This window comes from Balaenoptera musculus, chromosome 15 (assembly GCF_009873245.2).
Source record: "Balaenoptera musculus isolate JJ_BM4_2016_0621 chromosome 15, mBalMus1.pri.v3, whole genome shotgun sequence".
Taxonomy (NCBI): domain Eukaryota; kingdom Metazoa; phylum Chordata; class Mammalia; order Artiodactyla; family Balaenopteridae; genus Balaenoptera; species Balaenoptera musculus.
The window spans coordinates 67293219-67306054 of NC_045799.1; the positions used below are offsets into that span (position 1 = coordinate 67293219).

The 12836-nt window shown below is 50.7% G+C and overlaps 1 protein-coding gene and 1 non-coding gene across 2 annotated transcripts in view; both read left to right on the plus strand.

The window, feature by feature from the left end:
• Positions 1-441: 441 nt before the first annotated feature.
• SCNN1B (sodium channel epithelial 1 subunit beta) overlaps positions 442-12836 on the plus strand; it is a 76373-nt gene continuing 63978 nt past the window's right edge. The window contains exon 1 of the mRNA XM_036827039.1: positions 442-482. The gene's annotated coding sequence lies outside the window, so the exon portion shown is untranslated. The remainder of the gene's footprint in view (positions 483-12836) is intronic.
• On the plus strand, positions 12430-12502 carry TRNAR-UCU. Its single transcript has one exon. It is a non-coding gene; the product is annotated as a tRNA-Arg (tRNA).

The window sequence follows — 12836 nt, forward strand, 5'->3', positions numbered from 1 at the left end:
GGAGTGTTGCACGGGGCACGTATGTGCTGGAATGGGGGGGCGGGGTAGGGGACTGTGGGGACAGTGGTCTGTCTGGGGAACACGAGGATGACGGGGTCTGTGCGTACATATTGGTGCCACAGGTCCGGATGTGCAGAGGGAGAATGCGGGGTGTGTGCGCGAGGGGTCCGGGTGGGTGTGCCGGGCAGACGTGGATGCGGGAGCGGGTACGAGGGAGCGCGAGCGGCGGGAGCTTGTTTCGGGGGAGAGTGAGAAAGAGGGGCGGCGGGGAGCCGCGCGGGCGCGGTGGCCGTCGGCGCCGCCAAGCCCCGCCCACCGCGCTCCCGGACCTCCCCGCCCCGCCGCCCGCTCCCGCCCAGTCCCTGTCCGCGCGCTCGCGGCGCCACCGCGACAGCCGCCCAGCCGCCGCCGCCGCCTCCTCCCGAGCGCCGCCGCCGCCGCCGCCGCCAGCCGCGCGCATCCCAAGCCGCCGCGGGAAGCAGGTACGACAGCGACGCCGGGCTCCGCGCCTTCCCCCGCCGCCCACCCCGCCATTTCCCAGCGGAGGGCGCTCGGCGGCGGCGCCGGCGGCAGTGCGGAGACCCGGCCTCGGGCGCAGGGGGACCACCGCAGAGGATTGTGGGGAGTGGGGAAGCCCCCCGATGCGAGCCGAGGGACCGGGAGATGAGTGTGTGTCGGGGGCGGCAGAGAGGGCTGCAGCGTCCTCGGCCCCGAGGGGCGGGGTGAGGTGTCGTTCGGGAGGGCGACAGCAGCGACACCTGAGAGCGCGGGCTAGGCGCCGGGACGCACAACGCTTTGCTGGAATTAGGGCCTTCATGGTGTCCCCATTTTACAGAGGAGAAAACTGAGGGTCAGAGGCTGGAGACGCCTCCCCGGGTTCCAGGGACAAGTTGCTGAGCCCAGATTTGAACCCAGGGAGTCTGACCCCAGAGCTCACCTTAGCCTCTTCTGCCAGCCCGCCTCTGGGCAACGGGGGTTCATTCCCTGAGTTGTCCCCCTTGGGGCGACCCTGGGAGGAGGCCAGATCCGGAGGCCCTGCTGTCTATCCCCCAGAGGGGCATATGTCGGAGATTTGGGGGTGCTGGGCTGGGGGTGGGGGCGGACAGCTGGGGCGGGACTTCTCCCTCCAGTGTGGAGGGAGAAACTGAGGCAGGGGGAGGTTTCCAGAGGAAGCAGCAGAGCTCCTCCATCCACAAGAGGCAGGACAGCTCCCACAGCCCATCTCCACCAGGGAGTGAGGGCAGAACAGCCAAAGCGGAGGTTTGTCCCTGACAGCGGAGCCCTCAGAGAGTCCATGGGGGTCCTGCGTGAATAGTTCCCCAGGCTTAAGCCTCCCTGTGGCCCCCACCTGACGTCCACCAGTGGCCCAATGTACCTGCCCACTGAACTGTGTGATGCCGTGAGGAGGAGACGGATCCATTCTCCTTTGTCTGTAACTTTCCAACCCCTGACCTCCCTGCTCCCACAAAGGTAACTGCCTTCATAATTTGGGGAGTTCCTTCTAGGCCTTTCCTACACCCAGGCAGTCGTATACATGCGTACCCATAGAAGGTATGTAAGCTGCAGAGTAATGTGTGGGTGGATGTTTAATAGAAACGGTATAATCCATCCACATCATTCTGAAACTCGTCACCCCCCTCCACCCAGTTACCATTTCTTTGAAAGTTATCCAAGTTGCTGCATATAAATCTAGCTTATTTCTTTTAACTGCTGCCTTGTTTTCCGCCATGGATATGCCTACTGATGGGCAGTTAAGTTGTAAAAATTAGGGGACTGCTTCATATTTCAACCTCTTCTGTAAATTGACATCTCTGGGTTAAGATTTCTTTGTACTTTGTCCTAAACTAACTTCACGGGATCTGAATTTGGGGGACAAGGTCCCCTGTTCTCCATTGCACACGCACGTGCGTGCACACATACACAAGGCATACGCACATGCACAGGTGCACATACGCACATCTCTATCCTGCTGTCTGTGGACAAGTACAAACACTACACCCCGCTATCTGCAGTTGCTGCTGAGCCCAAAGGCCTGGGATTGAGCCAGGCCACAAGTTCAGCCTGTCCAGGCCCCAGTGGGCAGAATTCCCATAAGGGACCGTGTCCAGCAGTTCCCTGTAGACACTCTCAATGCCATCCCCACCGTCCAACAGGACACAGAAGGAGTTAGAAACCATGCCTGACAGACTGGAGTGTCCAGGGTCTTATCTGTGTACCACAAACTTTCCAGGTCCGGGCTGTACCGTGGGAGTGTGCTTGCCCTAGAACGTGGGCTAGAACCATCAAAAGTTTGGTGGAAGGCCTGATGACAGCTGGCTGGGGAGAAGCCAGAATCAGAGCTGTGTGCACCACAGTCCCAGCTCCACCTCTTCCTAGTTTGCGCAATAATTCCCTTCCACTCTCTGAGCCACAGTTTCACATCTGTAACCCAGGGATGATGAAGATGGCAGCCTCCCAGAACTGTTGAGTGGATCAGTGGGATGACGAAACAAAACACTTAACTCACTGTCAGCACTTGGAAAGCAGGAAGTCTTATCCTGGACGGAGGAGACCCGGAGATGGCCCCAAGGTTGGGGTGGTGCTCAGGGCCACCGTTTGGGACCTCGTCCACATCCCAAGTGCAGGTCAGAGAATCTCAGTGCTGAGTGGGACTGGGATGAGAGCTCAGCTTGTGAGAGCCACGCCCACCTCACAGTGAGGTCCAGAAGTGTCATGGCACCTACAAAGGACCTACTGTGCACCTGGCCCTGAGCTAAGATGCAGAAACCAACTGAGACGAGGTTCCCGCAAAGCAGACCTGTGTGCAGCTTTTGTGAGCTCCACACTCCTTTTTCAATTTTAGCTTACTCCCAAGATTTTAAAAGGTGGGAGATGTCACATAAAACTTCGTAGTTCTGGATCCTCTTGACAAAAGAGGATCAGAAAGGCTGACAACTCCAGCCCTAACATTCGGCTGCCCCCTGGGATGGGGCAGGCGCCCTCCAGGGTGGCACAGTCCCCACCTGGCCCACCCCTCATTCATAAAGAGCAGCATAATATAAATGTTAATAACACAGACTCCACAGCCAACTTCTGCATCCCAGCTCTGGCATGGATTAGTTGTATGGTCTAAAGCAAATTATTTAGCATTTTTGTGATTCGATTTCCTCATATGGAAAATAGGGATAATAAGTAGCACTTGCCTCAGAGGGCTATTTTAGGCATTAAATGAATCAACAAACCTCAGCCTCTTACAACAGTGCCTGGTGCATGGAATACACTAAGTGCTGATGATGCTGATGATTGCTGGTGGTGGTATAAGTTGCCTGGTCCCTGTAACAGTGCAATTTGTATTCCAAATTGTACTCCATATAAAATGTTATGGGAACACAAGTGAAAGAGGGAAATGTTGTCTTCTTCCTGCCTTTCCAAGGGCAGGAAGAGCACAACATTTCAAGGAAAGTGACAAAAAGGAGGGGACTTCTAAGGTGGGTTTTGAAGGATGAATAGGAGTTTCTCTGGAGCAATAGTGTGAGAAAGGCATTTCCACACAGAGGAAACAGCCTTTCCAAAGGCCTGGGAGCATGACCAGGTGAAGCAGGTTTAGGAAGTGACAGTAGTCCAGTGTGACTTCTGGTAAAGTATCTCAGAGTAATAGGGAGAGGGAAGATGGATCTGGAGAGACAGAAAAGGACCTTGAGATCATGATGGGGCTTGCAGCAGGAAAGGAGATATACATTTCTTGTGCCTTACAGATGCCCTTATAATCATCAGCCCTGTCATCCTCATAATGCCCCAAGAATCAGGTTTTTGGTCCCCACTCACTGATGAGTTAGAGGCTCAGGGATGGTAAGTCACTTGCTCAAGAGCTCACACGATGGGTCAGTGGCTGAGCTGGAATCAGACTCCAGATCTGTCTGATTCTAAAGCCCATGCACCCTCTCTGAGCCTCAGTTTTTCCACTGTAAATTGGAGTTAGTACTAGTAAAACCTACTGCATGGGCTTGGTGTGAGGATGAGGTGAGAATGAATGCACAGCCCATAGCACAGCCCCTGGCACAGAGCAGTTGTTGTTATTTTGATTGAATGAAGCCTGTGTTCTTCCAGGCCTCTCACCCTAACTCATACCACTGCCCAGCCTGAGATGGGGGGCCCCCAGGGAGTGGATGTCCTGGGCCAGTGGGTCTCAAGGTGTGGGCCCTGGACCAGAAGCCTCAGCATCACCTGGAGATTTTTTCAAAATGCAGATTCTCAGACCCAGTCTAGACCGACTAAGTCAGAGACTCTGGGGGTGGGCCCAGCAACCTGTAATTTAACAAGACCAGGTGGCTCTCATGAAAGCGAAAATTTCAGAATCACTTGTCTGGAGGAAACCTTCAAATGAGATCCTCTTTGGCCACCTGCATCCACCTCCCTGTAGAAGAGTGGGTTGGTGGTGAGAATTCTGCCCTCGCAAAGACCAAACCTGGAGGGGATGCCCTAGGACAAAGGCACATCCCCTCCAGCAGGGGAGGCTGGAAAGAACCACTTCTTTACAGATAGGAAAGTTGCCAAGGGGCCTAGTGGGGGTTTTATTCTTTAGAACTTGCTCTCCTTTCTAGTCTCACAGCCTCCAGTGGGTCCACCTTGAGGGCCTGGGGCAAGATTTGACTTTCAGAGGAGTTCTTTTCCAGTGCGGGATCAGGGAGCTGAGGACCTGTCCCTCTCCCAGTAAAAGCTCGCGATTAGAGTCTCTCTGTGAACAGTCTCTTCTCCCTTGGCGCCTTGAGAACACGTGTCCAGGCCCAAGTCTAGGTTGGGGACAATAATATTTTGCCGAGGACCTCCAATCAAGACGCAGGCCCACTCCACGTGTCTTCTTCAAAGTGCTGATCAGAGCGGGGAGGCAATACTGCCTAATGGGTAGAAGCACGGGCCTTGCCTTAAAGATAAAAGTTGCTGAGTCTGGCTACATAAAAATTAATTTTTTCTGCATGACCAAAACAAACAAACAAAAATCCATAAGCCCAGGCATGTCAAACCAGTAGAAGTATTTGCCACTTTTATGACAAAGAGTTAATTTCATAGAGAGCTCTTATAAATGAAAGACGAACCACGGGATCCAAAAGCCGGGGGTGGGGTGGGGGGGAAGGAATAGAGGATATGATTCTACTGTTTACATAAAAAGAAATACAATTGAATTCAAACAGATGAAAAGATGCTGAACTCTGAAAACAGAAATGCACAACAAAACCACACCGATTCTGTTTTCCACCTGCGAGTTCGCTGGGTAACACTCAGTGTTGGTGGGGCAACCGGGATTCTGACTCTGCTGATGGGAGCACAAATTGGGGGCAACCTGAGGCGGGGGTAAGAAAACTGTCAGTATTGAAGATGCTCATACCCTCTGTCTCTGCCACTTCACCTCTTGGAATTTATCCAGTGGATATCCTTGCATTGGGCACATCATGTTAGAACAAAGATAGTCTGTGTGTGAGAGCAATTGATTGGAAATGAGCTAAACATCCACCAGAGGGGAACTAAGTACTGTACGTGTCAGGATAGCCATGCAAGAGAATAGGATGCAGCCATTCAAAAGAAAGCAGTAGCTCTGCATGAATAAATGTGAAACCATCTCCCAGATGTATTGTTAAAAGAAAAATGCAAGGTATGGAACAGTGTATAGTGTTCTACCACGTGTGTGTGTGTGTGTGTGTGTGTGTGTTTTAAAAGGGATTCAATGTTATATGTGTATATATTTGTATATGCACATTAGAACCTGGAGGACACACTAGAAGCTGGTTATACTTTGAGGAGGGAAACTGATAGATGAGAAGGAGACTTACCTTTCATTGCATACACTTTGGTACTCATTAGGTGTTTTTTCCCTCATACAGTTGTTATATTATAGTTATAAAATCTAGCCACATGTATCTTCTTTCTCCTTATTTAAAACAAGCATGACACTAGAGATAAGGTTAACTCCCCCTTTGACTACGACCCAAATTATATAATATGTTTTCAAATAAAAATTGAATTATGGTTTTAAGTAGGGTCTTTATCACAAAAGAACAAATATTGTATGATTCCACTTATATGAGGCGTCTAGAAGAGGCAAATTCAGAGAAAGTAGAAGAGAAGTTACCAGGGGCTGAGGGGGAGGGGTGGATGGGGAGTTAATGTCTAATGGGTACAGAGTTTCATTCTGGTTGGGATGATGAAATTTTTCTGAAGATGGGTAAGTGGTGATGGTTGCACAGCAATGTGAATGCGTAACGCCACTGAAATGTACACTTAAAAATGGTTGAAATGGCGACCCTTTTGTTCATGTCTATTATGAATAAATTTGCACTGACAGCGTATTAACAAGTTAGTTTTAAAACAATTAGCTGGGTGGGAAAAGTGAAAGTGTAATTGCTGGTAAGCCAAGGCTACTTTAATTTTTATTTTGTGGAACAGATTTAACTCCTTTGATGTAAGACACAGGCAGGAAAGGCTGGGAGGGGGGCTGGTGTGGCATCTTGCAACTCCAATTATGACATTTGAATTCACAGTCTTTGTAAGACAATTATGTTTCAACCTGAATCTTGACATTAAAGTATATCTTTACCAAAAAAAGGGTTAAAATGGTAAATTTTATGTTGTATATTTTGCCACAGTGAAAATATTTAGGGATGACAAAGAAACAAGTAGGGGCTTTGATATCAGATTGCTTGGGTTCTAGTCCTTGATTCCACCACTTCTTAGCTGTGTATACTTGATTAAGTGTGTGTACTTCTTTAAAGCCTCAGTTTTCCCACCTACAAAATGGGGTTGTCAGAGAGTACCTGCAAGGAATCCTGCAAGAACTAGATGACTTTATCTATACAGAGTGCTTGCTCAGCATCTCTGGAACAACTGTAGGAGGTCAGGTTTAAGAGGATAGGGAGGCTAGAATCAGCTACTGGACCAAATATTAAGACCAGCAGATTCAGGTGGAGTGAGTTTATATACAGGGAGTTTATAAAAGAACCATCTATATTTTTATATCACTTTGTATTTGCAAAAAAAAAAAAAAATTCATTTCCATAGTGTAAAATCACAGAATGTCGAGTCAGACAAAATCATCTTGGCTGGTGGGAATCCACCAAAGATGCAGCAATTCTAAACCTGTGGCCTCCTAACCTACAGAGATCTGAATCCTGACTCTCACTTATTAGCTGTGTCACCTCAGGCAAGTTACTTAACCTCTCTGTGTTTCACTTTTCTCTTCTGCAAACTGGAGGTGATAATAATTCTCACCCCGTTAGGGATGTTATGAGGATTAAAGGTGTCAAGTGCTTAGAGTGTTGCCTGGCCCACAGTAAGTCCTAAGTAATTGTTAAGAAAATAAATAAACTTGAAATAAGCCTGAAAGTCTTAGCAATTTTGTTTTTAAAAGAGGAATTTATTTTTTACACTAAGGAAACAATATCCTAGCAAAGATACAGTCAGGGGGCTGAGATGAATCTGGAGGACTTCCCTGGGATGGGTTGGGGAGGCCAAGATAAGGTAAGAGGAGACCAGCTGATGAGGGATGAGGCAGTAAGAGCCTCCAAGGGGTTCAGGGATTTTCCCAAGAGGCCTCACAGTGATAACAACAGAGCCCAGATTCAGCCCCAACTTCCTCCTTCTCCCCAGTGTCTTGAAGATCAGGGGCCCTTTCCTTGCAGACCTCTGGGACAACCCAGGTAGCTTTGCTTCCTCTTGACGTGCCGGGGAACTCACTCCCAAGCTGAGGCCTGGAAGGAGGGCTAAGACCTGGGAAGCCTGGCACACCCTCCTTCAGGAGCCGCACCTGCAATCCGGCTCCATCAAGGACCTTAAGTGGGAGCCGGATTGCAACCTCCCAAAACAAGCTGATTCCTGACATTCCACTCTCACCTGTCTGTGTGTGGAGTTTGTTGATTTTCCTGGTTGAGAGGCGCCCCCTCCCACCACCCCAGGAGGGATCACCTTTGTCCTTTCTCAGCGGTTTGCACCACGGTGAGAAGGAGCTTGGCTGGTAAGCGAGACCTTCGGGGTCTGAGGCTGAAGGTCGGGGTGGACCGGGAGGCAGCCTTTGAAGGGCTGTTTAGAGACTGGGGAGGGTGGAATGTAAAATGTTTAGATGTGTGCTTGGCACGGGCTGGGTGCTCCCAAGTGGAAGGAGGGGCATTTACTGGGCCTGGGGGTCCTGGTTTACTGCAAACTGCCTGGGGACACTGCTCCTGTCCTCAGAGCATTGCTGCCACGCCCTAAGTGTTGAAATCCCCCAGACGCCTTAATTGTCTTCTTTGGACAGTCAGTTGATGTAACGGTTAAAGGTTTGGGAGTTAAACAGGCTGGAGTTGGAGTTTAGCTCTGTGTGACCGTGCGCAAGACACTTAACCTCTGAGCCCCAACCCTGGCCTGTGGATTGCGGACAATAGGACCTCCTGCAGGGTCGTAAGTAAGCAAGCACAGCACCTTAGCAGCAGGTAATTGACCCCCATTCACTGGCCCTACCCTTCTTACTGCTCTGATTAACTCCAGAAATGCTGTTCTAGCCCTGCTTCAAGAAGGGATGAGGGTGGGGCAGTGGGAGGAGAGTCCTGGGCTGAAAAGACCGAGACACCTGCAGAATTCAGGGAAAGTTGAAAGATCAGAATCGGCCTGGGCGTGTGTGTCCTGGGAGGGGTGGTATTCACGCGCAGGGTCGACTGGTTGGTTGCAGCTTGCTGGCTGGTGGAGCAGGAGCCGGTCTGGGCCTCACCCTCCCTGACCCCTCTGACACCAGATGACAGTGAGTGGCAGCCTGGCCATGGGATGACCCACCCATTGGGCAGATCTCCCCCCATAGAAGAAAGAACCTGGCAGAGCAAGGTGGGGGAAGTTGGGGGGGGCATCAGACACATTTCCCAGCCTTTGGGAATATTCAGGGAGTGTTTCCTGAAGGCTACAACACTAGTTCGCAGGGATTTAAACTTCTAGGGGCCAGATTTTGTCTGTTTTGTTTATTGCTTCACTGCTGCAGCCCCAGCTCCCAGTAGACACTCCATGAATATTGGTTGAGTGAATGAATGACAGGTGGCTGGATGATTGCCACTGATGGACTAGGCCCTGGAGATACAGGGTGGAGCAAGTCACATGTCTCAGCCCCCAGGAGACTCCTCGACCCTCACCCGAGACCCCCTCTCCATCCTCACTCCCACTCCTGAACTCCCACTGTGGCCCACCAGTGGCTGGGCCTGAGATGGGTGGAGCTGTGTTCCCGTTGGATCTTAGGATCTAATTGGCTAAAAACTCCCTGCAGTCAGACGGCTCCAAAACTCATCTCAGTCACTGGAGAAGGTGCGGCCACTCTGTCTGGGAACCATGTTGTTTTGCTTGCCTTGTGCACAGGGATGAACTGACTTCAGTTTCTCTCAACACAAGATATAGTTCGTCACAGAAATGTTGATGGGGCCCATGTGGCTTTCTCCTCTGTAATAACAATAGGCAGCATTTTAAAGTATACACTACATGCCGGGCACAAGCGTTACATCGTAGAATTCGTTCAGCGACCATAAAGGTACAGACACTCTCCCTCACTTGACCTTTGGAGAGACTTGTGGGATCTCATCGTATTATTCCCACAGTCCAGTGAAACAGGTGATGTAGTTGTCTGCATTTTGCAGATAAGAAAGCAGGCTCAGAGAGGTTAAGTAGTTTGCCCAAGGTCACACGGAGCTAGCAAATGGTGGGGCTGGGATTCGAGCTCAAGCAGTCTGACCACAGAGCTCACCCTGCCTCTCCTCAGCTTCCAGGTGAGTGTGGAGGAGGAATGGAAAGTTTTACTCTGTGACGATGGCTCTCAAAGCCCGTGGTTTGCCAGCAGCTGAGTATAAGGTTTCAGCTGTTCACTCCCCTAGGACCAACCCTGGGTCGCTGTGTGGATGAAGATCCTAATCTCCCCCAACAGAGAAGGGCAGGAGCCCAGCTTGCAAATGGCTGTGATTCTTGGGGCAGCAGCCCCTTCGTGGGCACCAGATTCTCAGCCTCCAAATCTCCCTGGAGGCCTGGGTGAAGGCCACCTGGGGCCCAGGAAACCCACCGAGGCCAGGCCTCCCTCCCAGGGACTTCGTTCCAAAGCCAAGCTGGATTTCAGAGGTTGGCAGGAAATGGAGACTTAGCAGGAAGTAGGAGGGACCAACAGAGAAAAACGTTACTCTTTTTTCCCTTTCTTGTCTCTGATTCCTGCCTTTCACCTAGTGTTTGAGGAGGAGGGTGCTTATTGAACACACTGCAGTGCAGTGGAATCCACTCTGGAGGTCTAGGGCACGGAGACCTCAGCTGACCCAGCACTTGTAGAGTGCTAACTATAGAACAGGCACGGTGAGCAGTGTTTTGCCTGAGTTACCTCATGTGGTCTGCACAATAGCTGTATCGGGCAGGTACATCGTGGTCATTACCATCATCATCATCGTCATTATCACCACCTGCCTCGTTATCAGCCCCATCCTCTCATCACTGCTCTCATCATCATCACCTTCATCTTCATCATCATCACCACCTCCTCCTCCTCATCACCATCATCCCCATTATTATCATCATCTCCTTCATCACCATCATCACCAGCAGCAACATCATAGTCACCCACATGGCTTCCCAGACCCAAGACCCAATCTGCAGATAGGGAAACAGACTTAGAGGACATGACACATTCATCCCCTAGAAAGATAAGAATTGGGCTCTAAAGTCTAAAAGACCCAAATCTGATTCCTGGCTCTGACGCTGTTTAACTGTGTGACTTTGGGCAAGCAACCTAACCTCTCTGAACCTCTCCAAGCCCTTGTCTGTAAAATGGGGATAATCATAGTTCCTGCCTCATTGGGTTGTGACGAAGGTCACATGAACTGGTGCTTGTAAAGTGCTGGCCCAGGGCCTGGCTCAAATCATAAAAGCAAAACAAACACAGGAAAACACACAGGCAAGGACAGCAGTAGTTAAGGGGAGAACTGGGAGCATTTGGCTGGGAGTTCCCAGCGGCCCTGGATGCCCAGGGGCAGGTGTTGCCCAGCGTGAGAACGAGCACTGGAGGGCTAGCGCGGGGCAGCTTGGGGGCAGGATGGGAGAGAACAGTCGAGAGCCCTTCTTTCTTTCCAAGGAGGCAGGGTGTGCAGGGATGGGAAGGGGACCTCTCACCTGGAGCAGGGCCAAGAGTTCAGAGCTGGGAGCTGCGGTCAGTCCAGTCTGAGACAGATCAGGGAGCAGGATCTTTTTCCAAGCTGGATGGAGGAGGTTCCAGTAAGAGCCAGCCACTCCCTGCCCCAGACCCAAAGGGCTCCCCACAGCTGCCAGCCTGCACCTCCACCATCCATGGTGGCGTTTCCTTCTGGGCTGGCCCCCTTTTGGATGAATTGTTTCTGAATAGCAGTTAAGGTGGGCACCCAAGGCCAATCTTGTGCCAGGCAACATGAGTACCTCACCTGCAGCCTCCAGCTCCACAGACCCAGGGGTGCCGTCCACACAGGGTACATTGTGAATAATGCCCCCTAGAGTTGTGCAGTGCACAGTCATACGAGGCAGCTCTGCTAGCCTCCTTCCTGGAGTGGGTACAGAATCGATCTTGGGTCCCCCAGGTCTGGCTGCAGCTCAAGGCAGAGAAGGTTGATTGGTGTCTGGATGCCAGTTAAGATGCAGAGAGCCCAGATTTGCTGCCCAAGGCTTGTCCTTGAGAAGGTTGTGTCTGGGCATCGTGTTGACTGGTGATAGTGATGGATTATTGAGAGGCAATATAGCAAATTGGTTATGAGAGCAGCCTCTGGAGTCATGCAGACCTGGGTTCAATTCTGTTCTACTCCTGTCACTCTGTGACTTTAGGAAAAATCACCTGTGCCTCTGTTTCCTCATCTAAAAAATGGGTATATGATAATACACATGGGCATATACTAGTCCTCCCTCTCTTGGGGAGTGAGAAGGAAATGAGGTGATTCGGGTAAAGCTCTAAGGACAGTGCCCACCACATAGCTAAATGGTCACTACATGTTAAGGATCAATGATAGCACCAGCCAGGGAGGTGGGGTTCAGAGTAGCCCACTGGAAGGCAGCTCCCTAAGATCCTGCCAGGGTGATGAAGGATTTAGGGTCTAATCTGAAGTCTTTGGCCCAGAGCCAGACCAAGTCAATACTTGATCGGGCCTTGTCAACATAACCTTTTCATAATCAAGTGCTGCTAAGGTTTCAGAGATTGTGTAGGGGAGATTATGTGCGTAAATACCGGGAAGAAGGACTGCAGTCCAGGCCTCCAGGCCCTCAATTCATTCCTCCAGCCCAGAGGTTGGCAAACTATGGCCCAAAGGCCAAGTTTGTGCAGTCCATGAGCTAAGAATGGTTTTTCTGTGGTTGAAAAAAAAAATCAAGAGAAAAATCATATTCTGTGACATGTAAATTACATGCAGCTTAAAATTCAGTGTTCATAAAGAATTATTAAAACACAGTTGTGCTGGGAATTCCCTGGTGGTCCAGTGGTTAGGACTCCGCGCTTCTACTGCCAGGGGCCCGGGTTCAATCCCTGGTCAGGGAAGTAAGATCCCGCAAGCCGCGCGGCATGGCCAAAGGAAAAGAAAAACTGATTGAGCTATGCTCAGTCATTTAATATCATCTCTGGCTGCTTTCACACTCCCACGGCAGCATTGAATAGCTGCGACAGCTACTCAGTGTAATTGTGGTTCCATTACGCAGACGAATTTGGGAACTTCTGTCCCAGCCCTTCTTGAGTCCCTACTGTGTGCCTCTTGCCATGCCTGGGAGGGCTCTCCCAAGCTCAGAAAGCTTACCCAGAGATGAGGCACCTTTCCTGCCCCAAGGCCTATATGCTTGTGCCCCATAGGCCTGATTTTGTGTGACCTACACAATAA